Source organism: Nothoprocta perdicaria, unplaced genomic scaffold (genome assembly GCF_003342845.1).
Source record: "Nothoprocta perdicaria isolate Ctin4 unplaced genomic scaffold, notPer1 scaffold_63, whole genome shotgun sequence".
NCBI lineage: Eukaryota > Metazoa > Chordata > Aves > Tinamiformes > Tinamidae > Nothoprocta > Nothoprocta perdicaria.
The window spans coordinates 1,813,686-1,826,798 of record NW_020455899.1 but is presented as its reverse complement, the minus strand read 5'-3'; positions in this window follow the sequence as shown (position 1 = coordinate 1,826,798).

Genomic DNA, 13,113 nt, shown 5'->3' with positions numbered 1-13,113 from the left:
TATTTTTAGATTGAAGGATTGCCTGGAAAGGAAAAGGCTACTGGACCCTAAGGTTTTCTCCTTTGTAATTTAAATTGATTCATACCTTTATGCTTTCATGTTCTTTCATGATTTCATCAATTTGCATATAAAATATCTATCTGTCTTTTATGCTATTGGTTTCTTTCTTATTGTAATTTGGTGACTAACAACTTCATGTGTGTTTTATCCTTGAATGTGTATCCAATGCTATGAAGCCTAGTAATTAGGCAGCCACTTTACAGAGTCAAATCCACGCTGCATCCATCAAGCAATGACTGTTAAACACTTCAACATGCAAAAGGTCTTTTAAACACAAACTTGCAATGCCTAGGCCTGGGCAATAGTGAGCCAAGTGATCACTTGGCAATCTACTACTGATCACCTGGCAATACGTGTACAATAAAGCATTGTATGGTGGTCATCAGAAAAGATATGTGGTTGTATTTCATAGGTAAAGAGTTTGAGTCGTTAGACAGTGCACTAATTCTGAACACTTTGCTTCCAACTCTGCAACTAATCGTTAAGACCATGTCACATGGCCCCCTTCCATATACATGTTTGATATTAGCAGTTTACTGGATCATAATGTCCTGGAGCAGCACTGTCCACTAGTACACACATGGCACAGGAGTCCCTTCTGTTCTCAGATCTTCTGAGTGTTCTCAAATCAACAACTATACACAAATATATATGTAATGAAGATGATTTGCTAACAACTGTATGGAGTATTGCAGCTATTTTCTGGTGTATAGGGATGTCTGCGTATCTTAGTATGCTAACTGCTGGAGAGTAGTCACTGTTTTTCATGTTGATTACTGTGATATATGCTGCTAGAATTTCCTGTTTACTTTTAACTTTAGGCTGGATTCTGATTCCTTTAGTTGAGCTGAATAGCACCTTGTTCTGCAAATGGTCCTGTTGGTTCAATGGAGTCATTCATGGGTGGGAAGGTACTRTTCAATGTGACTGAAAGTCATGGAATCTGGTCCTTAAATCATATTTGCTATTGGGATATAAGTGTATGTTTGTGTGGGGGTGTTTTTTAAACACTTTTACAAGAGACTTTGGTTACCCTGTTATGCCTCACTGAAACCTTTCAGAAGTAGAACTACTATTAGGTCACAAAGCCTAATAATGTTCTTCATTGTTGTTTGTTTCGCGCACTGAATTAGAAATTAATTCTTTTTCAGATTCACTGCCATATGTTTCTAAGCTTATGTTCTCCATTTAATTTATCCCATGGTATGTGTGCCTCATCAGATGTGACAGATTGGGGTGATTCTGTCAATAATTCATATTTGATACAGAGTAGAAGGAAGTTAAGAGGGAATTATGAAGTATTATAATCCCTGTCCGTTTTAAAACTGAATGAGTTGGATTAAAATTGACACCTTTGACCGGGACACTTAACATTCAAAAGCAAACCCTATGAGTTTATGGAGTGATAGAGGTTTGTTTGAAAATAATATAGGAAGTCAGAATAGAGGATAGCAATTGACATCTTCAAAAGAAGTCCTCTGGGCCTGACTTTTCAGAGGTGAGGAAGCAGCCATGGTGCTCATTAAATTCCACTGCAGTTCCAGGTGCTCAATACCTGTGAATATCAAGCAATTAAGTGAGGCTTGCAAACTGGGATCCTGCAAGCTGACGACAGTTAAAGCTGCCCCATTTGAAGGTGCTGCTGAAGGAGATGCTGAGAAGCCAGAGCCTGAAGAGGAGAACACTGAAATCAATGCTGTGTTTGTTCCAGAGACTCTGCAATGGTCTTTGGCTTCTTTGACACACACTCAGGTGCCTGGATTAGAAATGGTATTCAAACAGGCTTTTGGAAGCAGTCCTAAATGGGCTGGAAGATGTAAGGATGTAAGGATGTAAGGAAGATGTTTTTGCTAAGCCTGGGAGCGGTAATGTTCCAACTGACCACCTTGAGTTTACTTCATGATGCTTTATAGAAAGCAAAGACTCCTGTAAAGACAGGCAGACTTTAGTAAACCAAGTGTTTTTCAGAGCAGGGACAGCTGCATCTTCATATTAAAGTCATGTGTGCATAAAGTGACCTCCAGTGCTACACCAGTTATCATTCTCCTGCTACAAATTGTCCTTCTACAAGGACATTTGCTTGACATATTCCCTCATTACTTTGGTCCTTGACTGACAGAGACATCCTTGGATGTTCCATTTTAGAGGGAACATGTAATTAGRAATGTTTTGTGGCTCCCTAGAAAGCTGGGGAAATATGATTTTGCTGCAATATAAGTAGTAGCAAAAATTCTTTCAAATCCCATGAGAATAAGATCTGCCTATGAGGATTTGTCTGATATTGCACATTTTGCTTTGTACAGTCTCCTGTGGGATCCTTCTGCTGTGTCTGCAATGTTCTGCAACGTGTGTGTCCATCTTGCCCAGTTAACTAGTGCAGCCTGAAACTATTCTTCAGTTTCTCATGGAATTGTCTGCTGAGGACACGATGTTATGACAAAAACTTTATTTAAAGTTGTAAAAATGGAAAGTCCCAGTGCTCCTTGGCTTTTCCCAGCTTGCTTTTTTTTTTTTTTTTTTCCTCAACCAGACTTAGGAGGATTGGCTTCTCCTCACTGATTGAAGTACTCCCCCCTGGATCAACACTGCTTTCCTGGGGACTCTCAGGGCCTGATTTATGTGCTGACAAAAGCAATCACATGTAAGGGAGCAGTCTGTCTTCCCAAGTCTTTCTGGAAGCTGGAGATTTCATTTTCTCAGATGCTACTCAGGAAAACATTGTGTAATTCACCTGCAAGAGCCTCAGAGATTTGGGAGAGCAAAATCCAGCTAGGACAATTGAGAGTGATACTGTGTGGCCACACAAAGGAAGTTCTAAGGTTTCACATCTTTGTGTCTTGCTAATGAGATATGGCAGTACAGGGAAAAGCACTAAGTCAGGAATACTGGAGCTGTCTCGCCCTTCGGTTAAAATAGATCTGATTTAAGACTAAGCACTCATCACCTGTTGAAGACAAATTGACCCTGATTTGTGCTTTATATCCTTTTTAAAAGTGTCATAAATGTGAGCATGCTACAGTGGGGCTTGCATTTATTGATGCTTTTCCTGTTAATGGCATTGAGCACACAAAGACAGTGTACTAACAGCTGATGGTGGTAACTGGTGCTCACAGTGGGCACATGTAGGTGTGTGGGAGGTGCTGCACACAAAAGGGGGCCCAGATTATTGGAGTGGCTTAGCTACAGGATGAGCAAAAAATAAATGCCCTGTGTATTGACTTTTATCTCAAAGACTCCAACTTGCTATAGAAGACGTGTGGCAGAATCTGCATCTAGTAGTTATGGATGGGCTGATGATACACTGGACCTGATGATTTTTTCTTTCATGCGACTTTAGGTTGACAATTACTGGAATAAAGTTAATGGAGTTATTGTGGTATAAAAGTGTGCTTGTTGTTCTAGTAAGGAGAAGACTAGACAATGTAGCTAGAGAAAAGTGAGGCTCGTTTTTGGTCACTGTTTGAAGCTGAGCCTGAAGAAAGTGACTCCTGGTTGTAATTCACATCACTTCATCTTAGGTGAAAAACAGGGGAAATTAGAATTAGGAGGATAAAGTTTATGTCTCACCTATAGTATGGGAAAACAAGTCTTTGACTCTGAGTGATCTGGAACGAACAGTAACAACAATAAAAAGCCTTGCATGAGGACTCTAGTCACTAGGTAACAGGAACGCCTGAAAGCAGACATTTACAGCTTGCACACAAGTGTTCTCCTCTTGCTCCTTTGTAAAAGATAAACCATCTAAGAATTCTCCTTGAAATAGAATTATCATCTCTTGATGAGCTTTATTGCATTCATGATCCACCAGCCTGAAAAAAGCCCCAGCAATTGTTTGAGCCAGCTTCTGTAGCAACAGACCCAGAGCATCGTACTGCCTTGTGACTACGCAAACAGTGCAATAACAAGCATTTTGCCCTGTCAGTCTTTTTTTTTGTTTTGTTTTGTTTTGTTTTGTTTCCCTGTGTTTTCCCCACAGAGGAGTTAACTTTGAAGGAAAGAGGGAAAACTTGCAGACCAAAAGAAGAAAAAAATATTTTCCCAGGGTAGACTATTCTGTTATATAACAAACCAGAAATATTACTATGTGCTGGAAGGGAAAAAAACATGCTTGAAGAGCAAGATGAAAACAAAACCTAAGGAGTGAGGTTTGAATGTATCCTTAATGCAAACTGAGAAAAATGAAGACAGAGATGGTAAATGATATAGCAGTCATGGCACTCTGCTTACAGATTGCAATTCCAAATGTCATATGCTATAAGTCCTTCTTGCTCCCCTGATTCAGAAGGGAAACTTTCCCCTCTTCACTGCCTGACCATGAATATTATTCTGCAACCTGTCTCCAAAATAAACAGTACTGATTTCCACTTTAATAGTTTTGCATATTCTGTAGTCTCAAACCTACTAAACATGCTCCTTCTCTTTGCAGTGTAGAAAACCAGAAATCTCAACCTAATCTTTCTGCTGCTGATGAGTTTTGATGAGGTTGTTTTTTATCTCTCTGTTATTAGAGAGCAGGTCAACGCTGCTCCACTTATTCTGTAGATTTTTACCACTCTCTGGATGTCAGGAATATCCTTTTTATCTTCTCTTTTGAATCCCCTGTTAATCATATCATGATGCACCTTTTTCAAATCTATAGTTTTATTGAATGGGGTTTTTAATCTTTGCAGAACTCCTAACCAGTCACATCCATAAAGAAATGAAAAAAATGGTATTCACATCACCTGATGTGGTTGGTTTTTTTGGTCTCTGCAAAGATTAAAAACACAGTAAGACTTGAGAGCATCCTAGAGGGAATATAGAGGTTGCTATTAATATGTTCTTCCTTTGAAGAGAACTGATCTAAGAGTTTGGAAATAGAGGAAAAGTGACTGTTTAAAGCAATAGACAAGGTTGAGATTTTAGATACCATACTGCATATGGTAAAAAAAAAAAAAAAAAGAAAAGAAGAAACTGTGAAAATGATGAGAAGCAACAGTGAAGTTACTCCTAGGTTGATTCTCATTGCCAAGTGCTCAGAGAGGCAAGTTCCCATTGCAGCATTATCCTAAAATGATTGAACTGGTGTTGCTGGTAGGACAACGTCTTCTATACTCACCTAACATGCTCCAAAGCAGCTGGATAGCCAGCAAAGGAGGGCTTTAAATGCAGCTTTCAGGCAGCCTTTTCTCCTTATGTCGCTCTCCTGGAGTGGCAGCTCTGCAGGACGGTTTGTGGTGCCTTCACCAAGTGACAAGCTGGCATGAGGATGGCCACCAGCTGCAAGGACCCTGGTGCTGGAGCCTGGAGCCAGTGGTGATTTCTGGTCCCCAGCCAAGGTGCAAGCTCCTTGCTACTCATGCCTCTTATCTTTGCCATTCACAAGTCTTTCCTGGAATATGCAGTTTCCAGCCTGATATCCTGCTTGGGATATGCAGCAGTCCAGTGCATCTGCAGAAGACATCAGCACCGTGTTGGAGAGGCTCCACMGAAAAATAGCAGAGAAAGGAAGAGCAAGGAGGAGCATCAGGGAAGGATGGGTCCAGGGGGCAAAAACCAAAGTGCAAAAAAAGGAGAATAAAAGAGAATAAGACCTTTAGAGTAGGAGAGGGAAGGATGAAAATACAGCAGTGGCAAAGAGTGTTGTTGTTAGAAATGCTAGTGTGTCTTTTCAGGTCTGGATTTGTCACATATCCTTCAGAAAGTGATGTCACATTCCTGACTGAAAAAATGTGTTTTTAGAAGGCCAGAATATGAAATAAGTTATTGAACTCCTTGTTTCCAACACAGAAGGGACTGTCTGGATCTTTCAGGGTGAATTCATTGCAACGCAATCTCTGAATTTCCAAAAATTTCTACTTAAGAGGCAAAAATTTGAAGAAATTCACTGGAAGCCTTTAAAGCAAAATTTGAATTATTCCACCTTATACTTAAGACTTTATCTCCAGGCCACAAACTCCTTTTTAGAACCTCGCAAGCCGCTGCAGGCTGTTAATTGACCTATCTTCCCAAAATCATGTTTTGCTTTGTTTTGTTTTTTTAAAGGCTTGATTTATTACCTAGGAGGCACATCTCCAGAAGCTTTTATCTTCCTCACAGTCCCTTCTCCAAACCACCTCCAATTTAGGGCAGCCTCTCTGCACTGCAAGTTGTGGGTGGTTCTCACAGAGGGGGAAGAAGGATGGGAGCACAGAGCCCTGCTGATGGGCAAGAYGGGAGGAAACCCTGCGTGGCTGCATCCATGGTGCAAGCGTGGCCACGGATGCAGCCGGATGGTGGAGAGCTGCTCTCCTTCCCCACCGCTTTCTGTTATCTTTGCGGCTCCCCTCCTCTCGGCATGGGAAGAGCAGCCCTGGCAGCGCCCTGCAGAAAATGTCTTTTGTTCTGCACAGTTTCCGGAAGCTTTTTGCCGTCCCGAGGATGGAAATTCTGGCTGCTGAGTTCYTCTCATCAGAGCACTGTCTGGCTGCCTTTGTTTGGCCCTGGGCATTTTAAAATTACTCTGCAGCTGTTTCCCACCCACTTTTTATCTGTCATCTTTCTACGGATGTCAGCTGATGTTGGAATAAATATGCAAGGATTTGTTTGACTCTTTCTGTTTTTTTTTTTTTTTTTTTTCCGAATGCATTGCTGAAGTTTAAAATGAAAGGCAAACAAAGAAATAAAAATAAAAGATAAGCAGATATTAAATAGCACAAATTACAAGGAGCCTGAAACCAAAACCCTGGATCAGAAGAATCCCAGACTCCAGGGGAGTTGAGGCTGGAACTACATCCAAATCCACACACTGTGGTTTACTCTCAATTATATAATAAGCCAAGCCAGAAGTCTCATTCAGGGCAAAATGGAACATGAGCTGAATTTAGGTCTGGATCTGAATTTTGCCGTGCAAGCCCACAGCCAAGTCGCAAGGCCAAAATGCGTTTAGAAGGGAGCAACTTAAGTGTGTAAAACTTATTACCAATGAAAAACCAATACAAGACTGCAGAAAGAAAATATAATTCCAACCTATCTTACAGGACCAATCTGCAGTTGACTGACAGGAGTAATTTCACTCACACACCCTAGTTGTTATTAACAGTTCTCCCGGACTCCATTCCTCTTGCTGCTTTTACACCACGATGGCTGTGCTGCCTTCAGTGGAGCTGTGCCTAATTTACACAACTACCAATGGCCAGAGAACGGGTGCACTGAAATTATCTGTGTCTGATCCATGTCTAATAAAGAATGACTTACCAAAACAAGGAATGGTTTATATATTTAGTTTGATAGTGGCCTACACAAAAAATATACCTTGCACTCCATATGAAAGGAAATATGAAAAGGCTGCCAAACCTGCCCATATAAATCTCAATGATCTCATATTTTTTCAGTGTTTATTTATAAAAGAGAAATATTCACACTCCAAATTAGGAAGGATGGGAAAAGGTTAGATTATTTTGTATTTTTCAGAACAGCCAATGATGCAGAAGTATCTTCACAAGAAACAGAATATTAATCTGTGATGAATTCAGAGGAAATGAATTTGGTATTTTAGGTTAATTACCATTCCATATCAGAACAATAAGCTATTTTTTTCTCACTATATATTTCCATTTGGCTTCACTGGTTGTTTTGCCTGAATGAAAAGAGAAAAGACATTATAAAACAATTTCCATTATTCAATTAAAGGCCAAATATTATAGTTTTTGAAAAAGTAGGCATTGATCTATATTAGTAGTAGGAAAATTATTCATTGTGAAAAAGGACTTGCTGCTTTTCTATTCACAACCGACTTGTGAACTGATCAGTGCTTCTGTGAACATATTTTACCCTCATGTTTGCCAGCAAGCTTATGAGAACAAATTTCCGAGCGGGTATTCTCCTTATCTGTCTGTCTGTCATCTGTGGCATATACTTGATCTATGAATTCAGAAGTTTCTGATTTTTCTTCCATGGTTTAAATGTGAGTCTTTCTTGCCGTATCAAACACCACTTGTGATGTAAGGAATGTTCATTCATCATGGTTGGTGAGGAGTTACAATTTCCAAAGCTCCTGTGTTTTGAAGTACTGACAGTTTTACCACTTGAACACGTTTTTTCCTCCCCTCCAGTTTTTCAAGACACACCAGCAATGGCAGATGCTCTGATTTAATTATTAATTATTCCAGATAATTCTCTTTTCTTTCTTGACAATTTTAGAATAAAAGACTTGAGTTGTTTAAGGGAGCTCAGCACTTGTTATAAATTCACTCCATWTAATATCTAGTATTTTTCTAGACATTTGCTTCTGAAGGCGTTTAGACATCTGCCTATACCTCTGATGGATTTCCAGATTTCACACCCATATGCTAAGGTAGACATAATGTTGGAATTCAAAAAAATATACTCTAGTCTTCAATTTATAGGCTGTTCATGACCASTCTTGCATATGATACTAACTACAGCTGTCACCTTGCTAATTCATGATATTAATTTCTTTTTGGACACCCTTGTTAGGCCCCTCATGGCYATCTACTAATGGAAAGGGAGTAATCTTTTGCCTATCTATCCCTTAAAAAGGATGCTTACTTGAATGTTGCTGGAGTTTTTATTAGACTAGACTTTTCTTTCCTGCGTAATTATTTAACCCAATAGKGATGCTGAACTCTTAAGTTCACCCACTTGTCACTACAGACACCTTCACTGCAAATTTCTTATAAACAGGCTTTTGCAGTTGAAAAATATAATGCTCCTGTTTCAGCTATTTATGTTTTTTCTCTAGTGAAATCTGACTTACATTTTTCAGTTAGACAAGGAAGAAAATGACAAATAATGCTTGACTAACACAATTCATCTTAGTGCCTATCTCAAATACCCATAGACGTGAATAGAGAACAGGGTATGTTAATTTTGCATTAGACAGGCTTCTGTGTCGAGAGAAAACTTGGCAATGTTCAATTATGTGTATGGATGTTGGAYAGCAAGGGAGCATGGTAAAGCTGAGGAAATTATAATAAGTATTCAAATAACCAGGATAAGAGCTGCAAATGCCTAGTCTCTGTCCTTCTCATCAGTGGGTTTTTAAACTGGAGCAGCAGTATCACAGATCCTCTGTGCTTGTGGCAGGCAAGTTACTGGAAACACTGACTTTACAAAAGGTTGAGCCCTGTGCTGTACAAGACACCTTGTGCTGTTGAATCCCTATATACCTTGTGCATCCTCTACTGTTCATTAGATAACAGTGCAAACAAAATCCCATTCTGATAAAAGTTTTTATAAAGCACGTACTAAGTACCAAAATGCATGAATGTTTAAAAATGGAGCTCTTGCAACGCCTGAGCAGCTGAAAGTGTCCGATGTGCTGTCAGGGCTGCGTAAAAGTTTCCCTGTAAGACTATTCTATTAGACAACTGCAGCTGCACTCACAAGTGATGGAAAGGGGGGTTGGTGTGCTGATAATTAGCAAAATTAATGAAGGTTCTGAGAAAATCTCCTGGATTCTTGCAAGACAATAAAGTCACTGTGGTGTAAATCAGCTACACAGAATTGCAATTCACAGAATTGATGAAGATGCACCAAATTATAACAGCCAAGACTTTGAAATTGCATGAGTTGCACAGTATAATTTTTCTAACTCTAGRTGCTTTAATTATGCAAAGTCAATGAGTCTAAAATTTCAGCTTTTGGTATCACTTGAGTAGTGTATAATGATGCTTTTGGAATTACCTGGTTTTGCAGACTTTGTATAGACATGAAATGCTTCCTCGAATGGAATCTGCGTAGGGTAATTGCATTCAGTGCATCAACCTTTAATCTAATGAAACTATGTTTTTACATTAAAACATATTAACTGTTTATTGGTCAGAAAGATGCTTAGTATAAGCATAATCTAGCACTTTTATTCTCTCTAAAAAAAACTAAGCATCAAGAAACACCTTCCTTTGATGAAAACATCTTAGCTTGCTTAATTGTGGATATCTAAAACTGAGCTAAACATCTCAGTTTCTTTTTATAGTCAATGGAGAGAAATAAGTCTTTCTAGGGCACAATCTACTGACCTACTTAAGATGTCTATCTTAGGATGAGACGTATATATTAGAAATTCCTTTTTAAGGAAGGCTAGGATAGGGGCTTTGGTAGTGATGTCTTCTTTTAGATATCTGCATCAGATAATGCCCACTCTAGCTGTATTTTCAAACACAGTGATAATTTTATTCCTCCTCCAAGTCTTCATGGAGAATGTTCACACTTCCCTCCTCCTCCTTCTCTGTCTTTTGAGTTGAATAGATCTGCAGTTGGTATACCTTTATGCATATATGAACCCATAGCTGGTTCCTACACATGCAGTGGTATGGGAGACATGGGCATCACTCCATTTCATAGACCTATGGACAGCTTTGGGCATTGCTGACACAGTCATTCCTTTGCGTTTTCAAATTCTCTTTGGTAGTAGTTGTCCGTAAACCTTCTAAAACCCAGCAGACTAGGTTCACTTCTCAAAATACTTGTGAGGGTGCACTAATGTGACTGGAATATGCGATCCTTGCACGAAGAAGTTGTTTGGAGCACGGACTTTCCTTTTTGGGACAGAAAGCTGACAACAGCAGTCCTCAATATCTGTTGCTGCACTTTAGGGATAWCCATATGGTATGCTAACTCCTGCAGTTTCTGAAGGATCTAGAAGAAAGCTCTTACATTTGTCCAAATTTGGAGAGCGTTTGTGTAGGATTCAGAGCTGTTGTCTTTCACATTCCTGTAAGACTACTGACAGGATCTCATTTAAAAAAAATGTTCATGCTAGCTGGGATTCTTCATGCATCAAGGACAAGGTAGCAATGCTGTGTTACAAAAGTCAGTGGATCTTATGAGTCTGATTCAGAGAACCATCTTCCTGTCTTCACAGTCTGAAAAATGTGGTTCTGCTGAATCCTGATGGATCTTCAGCAGAGTTTATGRGTGATTAGTATCCTTTTTTTTCCCCAAGCATGAAGTGCGTGAGATTATTTTAAATTCTGACATCTTCGTACAGGTCTTTGTTGTTGAGTTTAAAGCAGAGCCTCTCGGATAGGATATACAGAGAACATTGTCATACGATTTACTTTACAGACTGTTTCTACTCTAATCTCCCAGGAAGTTAAAATGTGAATTCTTTTTGTGCCTATGCAAAAYTATAGTCTGTTGTTGTACTGTGCGACCTGCAGCTGTTCCCTAGAAATTAAGGCTCACATATTCACTGTTGCCCCTCTGAAAACCTTTATTTACCATGTCTCAGAAAAATTGGATGCTACTTCAGTGCTGTGATTTTCTTCACCTTCGTGTTGTGAACATTTCACAAGCCCTGCAAATGCCTTGTAAACAACATTCGTTCCTTGGCCCAAACCTGTTCCATCAATAAAGCAGACAAGTGGCCTGGGGACAGCTTCAGCAGGGTATACATACACAGATATTCCCCTATGTGCAGCTGCCTTTCTTCTTTTTCATAGTCATCTATCTTCTGCTGCCAACACCCAGGAAAGAAACCTTAGTGTCTAGGACTCTGTTACGAGCCCCATCTAATACTTTTCAAAATCACCTCCCATCTGGTTTGAATCTGACTTCCTCATCACCCTTTTTTTTTCCTGCTGGAGTCTGAAAACAGTTCTTAAGTTTCTATATGGACATCTATATGTGAAATATCTGTGCAGGAAGATCAATCATGAGATCATTGTGCTTGAAATCATCTTACACTGGTTTCAATCTTTGTCTATTTTCCATAGACCATAAGCAACATCTGGCAGGCTAGCTGATGAGTCAACAGGCTGACAAGATCTGCCTTATCAGTAAGAACTGGATTTATCTAGTTGCTCTCAAGCTTTTTGAGCAGGGCTTCAACATCTTTGTTGAAGCTGTGTCTTCCAGATCTGCAAACCTGAATTGGAATGATTCAGCTGTATCATGTTTCATGTAAATATTTTGGTGCTCATCAGTATGAGTAGCAAGTGACAGCTCAAAGTTTGAGTTTAAATCCCTTTATACATGTCATCCATTTGTCTTTGTTTGTTGATCTACCAAGATTTTTCAAAAGCTTTAGAGTYGCAAGAAGAAAGAGCACTGTCTTTCTAAGGATGGCATTAGTATTTAACCATACAAGGTTCATCAGCATCATGTAGAGAAGAGCAGTAACAACTGATGTGCAACAGAAGCAATATGTAACATCTAATTTTCATTTCAGTGACCGTCTTGGATAAATGACCTTTCTGGCAGGGTTATCACATATAGAAGAGCTTTTACAGAAATTTGTAAGTAAATCTTGCCAACTCAAATTTTGCCACTTCAGCTTAATGCTTTAGCTACTCTCTTTCTGTGACTATCAATGTAATTCAAAAAAGAAAAAAGGGCAGTCAATGGTGACTRTGTTCCATTTCTGCAACTTTTTATTAGTTCTTACTCTTCATCCTAAGCAATATTTTTAACATTCAAATAATTTTTGTGTACTTGATCTATGCATATATGCTGTTTATTTAGAATGCACACATATGAAAAGAAAGACACATATAAAAGTGGGTATATATACTCTTTATATATATTATATATACACACACATATATATATGTATAAATATGTATGTATGTATATGCATGTAGATATGTATATATGTATATATATGTATAAATATGTAAGTATGTGTATATATATATACTCTTTATATGAACAAAAGACACTGAGATCACCCTGAAATTAAAGGACTGGAACATATGCTCACAATGAAGATTATATCATCTGTGATTTTATGAGTTAGGCGAGGTGAAAGGATACGCACAGACATTATGATTAAAAAGACTCACTGTAAAGTCATGATTTGTTACACCTTGACACCAGATGAAGGTTTATATCTGCTATACGAACTACATTATGACTGTAGAAGCTATTGTGTCTTGCACCCTGTATTAGAGTTCAGGGCTAGCTCTACAACCTTGGCTGTCCTTAGGGGCACCCTTCAGTTAAGCTACTTACATATGAGGCACCAGGAATCACCAGGAAGTTTTCAGTAGACAAAACCCACCCACCAACAACCAACCAGAGAAACAGAAGAAGGAGGAGAAGGAGAAGGAGAAGGAGAAGGAGAAGGAGAAG